Source organism: Haematobia irritans, chromosome 3 (assembly GCF_050003625.1).
Source record: "Haematobia irritans isolate KBUSLIRL chromosome 3, ASM5000362v1, whole genome shotgun sequence".
Lineage (NCBI taxonomy): Eukaryota > Metazoa > Arthropoda > Insecta > Diptera > Muscidae > Haematobia > Haematobia irritans.
The window spans coordinates 56,585,975-56,591,195 of record NC_134399.1 but is presented as its reverse complement, the minus strand read 5'-3'; the positions used below and the strand labels follow the sequence as shown (position 1 = coordinate 56,591,195).

Sequence of the window (5,221 nt, the reverse complement as noted above, 5' to 3'; positions counted from 1 at the left end):
TATTAGTTCATGTATTGCATCGTATTTTAGTTCATTATTACTGCGCTGTGGGAAGAATGCACTTACACTCATTCAAAATATTCCTGCTATCCGGAAAAATGAACAATTTTTTGGGAAACCTGTATTAAGAAATTGGTTTGAAATAAACTGTTTGTCAGTATAATTTTCAAAAAAGTAGAGAAATTGAGGAATTAAAGGTACAACAAGCCTGTATACAACTAAGAAAGTAAATTTTCTATAACCACCAGTATTTTATTTCAAAAAATTATTATAATATTACAAAAACCTATGATATAATATATAAAGGATTTTATTATTATATATAAAGGAAATATTTTTATTCGTACGTTGGATGCAGTTACTTGTCGGTAGTTAGTAATTGCTTCTTCAAAAGAGTAATATTCTATGTTATTAGGACTAAACTAATTAATTTAAATTTCCATGTTTTCTATCCATATGAAAGATATATGTGGCATAAGTTGCTATATTCATTGAGTTGTTGTCCAATTTCATCGACTTTGGCTAACTTTTGTTGGGCGGATTTGTCTTATAAGCATCTGAAATTGCAAAGTTATACAAAATATAAGAAAAATATTATCAAATTCTATCGTACATATTGATTTTTAACTTACGGTTTTCAAGAGTATTTCCTAGAGCCAGTAAGGACGTCAGCTTAGCATTAAACAGTAAGAATATTCCAAAAAATTGCCATTACAAGGCCTGACTACCTGCAAGTGAAAATAATTATTTTTAATAAATTGAAATTTTGGTTTTATTAAAAACGGACAAAATACCGTTTATAGAAAAACTTACCACATTGAAAAATCCATCCAGTAGGTATATTATTGGAATCATATCCATGGACTAATGGGACGTTTTTGAAATTATTCTCAGAATATATTTGAAATAAGAAATATTATAAAATTAGACATAATTTCCACTTGTCAGTATAGCATTTAGTATTTAAGGTGGATATTAAGTTCGAGTTTAGCGGCTAAAATCGCAATTTTCATGATAAGTTTTCTTTAATAATCCACTATAAAAAATAATCTTTATAATAAACTTGGTTTGGGCTATTCTCCATCAAGTTATATTTAAATTTGTATCGAAGACGTATAATTTTATACTTTTTTTAGTGATTTATTTTTAATTTTAGCGGCTAAACTCGAACTTAGTACTCATCTGTAGGAATTGCTGTAACATAAAAAATATTGATTCAAAATAAATGGTTGCATCTCCAATCTGTGATCCAGATGTAAAATAAATATAGATCATCCTATTACCACTCATGTTGTATATTTTTTATGTAAATCAATTAAAAATCCGCACTAATTTTAAACTATTAACAGAAATATACAGTTCCTTAATCTGTTATTTATTTTTTTATCAATAAAAAGCGTTTTTGATTTCTCTAACATCACATCATTCACTTCTTAGTTTCTAAAATGTTTCGAAATAAATGTATTTTCATTAATAACCACCAAAACCGCACGTACAATTTTTGAAAATTAAAACCACGTGTGCACTTTATAAATGCATCAATAGAACTGAATACAGCAATAAAACTGAAAGACACAAATAGTCATAAAGGATACATACCTGCCGTAAAGAAAAACAACTCCACACACACACACGATCCCTTTCTGATCTCGCTATTGCAAGAAAACAACTCTCACCACAAAAGATACCAACAACACACAAGGAACATTCCATTGTCTCTAGAATCAAAACAACCAACAACAGCATAAATGACGCAATAACAAACACAAACAATCATACGAGATATACACAAAATGTCCCAAAAAATTCCTCACATGATGCAATGATTGCATTACTCTTTTCTCACTTCATTTTCCAGTAGCACGTTTATTGATTAGTTGGAATTCTATCTATAAGTTAAAGTAAAATATATACCAAATTTATGAAGAATCTATAAAAAATGATATACACCCGTCAAGGATTATATTAACTACGTTTTATTCTACTTTATCTAAAATTTTCAATGTGAGGAAAAACACTCCAACTTATAATAAAAAGGGAAATAATCTGTAGGTAGCCATCATACGAATCGGTAATGTCGTTAAGTTAATTTTTACTACAAAAATTTTTTCTTAGTAAATTGTCCACATTTCGTAGTAAGATTTTTATATTGCCCATGTATTTTTATAATAGAATCAACGATGCATTAACTACTGTGTTGGAAATTTATTTAAGGAAAAATCCTTCCCATTTCGTAGTTAGTGAACTAAAAAACATTTACTGAATTTTTATAAGTTTTCCTTTAGCTAAGTTAATTTTCGTTGTGGTTACGAAAAATGAACTATATTACAGTAAATTTGTTGAACTATGTGGAAGTTAAAATGGTCCTTAAATTTACAAGACACTTTTTTTTCTGTGCACCAGCTCCATCAACCGTACTAAACTGGGGATTTTTCGGATGCATCGGTAGCTTATGCAATACTTCTGGCTGATCTTTGCACTCTAAAATCGACAATTCGGCTTATTTACGTACACATTGAGCCAAAAACCGAACTTCGTCGGTGAACACAAATTTCGATAAAAAATTGGATTTTCGGCAAAAATTCAGAGTTAACAGCTCACCCAAAAAAAGTGAACCCGCCATGAACGAAAATGTAGGTTTGTTTTAGAAAAATTAAACTAAAATATTTTTCTAATTCTAATAAGATAATACCTTGTGTCAAAGAATATTTGTTTTTTTGTGGTGAATTCGATATGTGATAAACTAAATGGTGGGAATAAGGGAGTAGTGGGAATCTTTTATGTCTTCTCCAAGGATTTTGATATAGTTGACCAGCAAAAAATGTTCATTTTGGATCCAGAAGTGGTGAAAACTTGGCGCAGAAGCGATGATTTTAACATGGGCTTGTCATAGGACGGATGTCCAACATTTCAACAGCCGTTGCACTGAATTTGCATTACTTCTTAAGGTGTGATGCGAATCCACTAATTTGGATGTGAATAAAGAAATTTTGTGATATTTTGACGAATAAATAATTTTTCATTTTTTTATGATTTTTAATGCATTATAACGCTTGTCTGGAACGTTTGACATCAAATATTTTGAAAAATTCGCAATTTTTCTAGAAAGGATTTAGCATTTTTTCGGCAAAATTTAAATAATTTTCACTATTTTATTAATTTTTATTTTAACCCATTTGAAACAATAAAATTTTAAATTTCCCATTAAAAATATGAAAAAAACGAGTTATAAAAAATTTACTCAAATGAACTTGCTGTGCAGTTAAAATAAAGAACATATTTGGGAGGACATTTTTGGAAGTGCTTTTAAAGTTGTGCTTAAGAAGAACTTCCAAATTTTTTTGCTGGGATATTTTAATTGAGAAACTTAAGTATTATGGAATTAGAGGTAGCACTTTAATCTTGCTCCAGGAAGAACTTCCAAATTTTTTTGCTGGGATATTTTAATTGAGAAACTTAAGTATTATGGAATTAGAGGTAGCACTTTAATCTTGCTCCAGGATTACTTGCGCAATCGTAGGCAATATGTTTCTATAAGAGGAGTGAAGTCGGTGTTGTGGAACACGGTGTTCCGCAGGGAAGTGTACTGGGACCATTATTATTTAGAATATATTTGAATGCTATTGTGAACCTTGGATTGAGCAGCACGGTATTTTTGTATGCCGATGATATTTGCGTCTTGTATGTTTATAGGTTTGAATAAGCTGTTAAGGTATTGATTGAACGCGATGCAGCTTTGATTGGGTGAACAAATTATATCTCAACTCCGGTAAGACTAAGGTTATACGTTTTCAAACTCGCGTTAATCGTAACATAGTACTTCTTTTTCAGTTCATACACTGATAGAAAAATATGTTTTTCATATATTCCGATATAAACAAAATGTGTTTTGGGCACAATTTTTAAACACAATATATTTAAGTGCAAACATGTTATGTTCCTAAACTAACACTTAATGTTTGGGACACATATGTTAATATGTTAGAATATATTATGTTTGGGACATGAATGTTGTATAAAAATAATATGTGTGAATGTTAACATATATAAATTTACAAATTTCTAGTAAACATATATATGTTGTGATATTTTAGCGAGAGCGACAGAGAAAGAGAGAGTATGGAGAAAGAAATAGTGATCGAAACCGGGAGGGTTGACGAAAGATATCAACATAACACAGCGAGAGAATCAAAAGGGAGCAATTTCTGTGAAACCTCCTTTTATGTTGTTTCGGAAAACTGTTTTACGATAAGGTCAAAAATTTGATATGCTTAAGTCTAAATATTATTTAATTTGAATATTAGAATGAGTATTCGGAGTAGAGCTGCAAAACTATCGCTAGTACTATCGATAGTATCGATAGTTATTTTTTGACATGACTATCGATAGCTTAAAACGACTATCGATAGTATCGGTATAAACGTCAATACTTGCATCTTTGTTGTGACGCTGTGAACAATGAAATACAAAGAATGTTAAACAAAACTTTTCGACTAAGATTTATATTAAATATATAGAAATCAAAAGTTAAGTTTACGGTTCTGCGAGTCATGGATAAGTACCTTAAAAGATCCAAAAGTAAGTAATATTGTTATACGCGTAAAAATATATTATCATATGTATGTGTATTCTTTTTTTCTACAAATAGTCGCCCGCAAGGAGAACATATCTGAAGCCGCAAGCAACGACAGCAATGTTGCAAACCTGTGCCATTAGGTATTTATGCATTCAAGCTACATCTACTGAATCGGAAAGGATGTTCAGCAAAGCTGGTTCTATCATTTCGGAAAGACGAACGGCTTTGAAATCTAAAAATGCAGACATGCTTTTATTTTTAAACAAAAATTATTGGATCACCCAATAATTCTAAAACCGAAACCTGATATGATATGATCTCATAAACTATTATAATAATCGTTTTGTTTTTTGTTGTTTTTATACCCACCACCATAGAATGGTGACGGAGGTATAATAAGTTTGTCATTCCGTTTGTAACACATCGAAATATCTATTTCCGACTATATAAAGTATATATATTCTTGATCAGGGAGAAATTCTAAGACGATATAACGATGTCCGTCTGTCCGTCTGTCTGTCTGTCTGTCTGTCTGTCTGTCTGTTGTAATCACGCTACAGTCTTCAATAATGAAGCAATCGTGCTGAAATTTTGCACAAGCTCGTCTTTTGTCTGCAGGCAGGTTAAGTTCGAAGATGGGCTATA

General features: G+C 30.6%; 2 long non-coding RNA genes across 2 annotated transcripts; one reads left to right on the top strand and one right to left on the bottom strand.

Annotated features, from left to right (window-relative positions):
- Window positions 1–294: 294 nt before the first annotated feature.
- Window positions 295–665, bottom strand: LOC142228189 (uncharacterized). The gene is made up of 2 exons (XR_012720095.1): window positions 633–665; window positions 295–557 (listed from the first exon to the last, which is right to left on the bottom strand). It is a non-coding gene; the product is annotated as an uncharacterized LOC142228189 (long non-coding RNA).
- Window positions 666–4,442: 3,777 nt separating this feature from the next.
- Window positions 4,443–4,914, top strand: LOC142231763 (uncharacterized). The gene is made up of 2 exons (XR_012720907.1): window positions 4,443–4,578; window positions 4,649–4,914. It is a non-coding gene; the product is annotated as an uncharacterized LOC142231763 (long non-coding RNA).
- The last annotated feature ends 307 nt before the right edge of the window (window positions 4,915–5,221 follow it).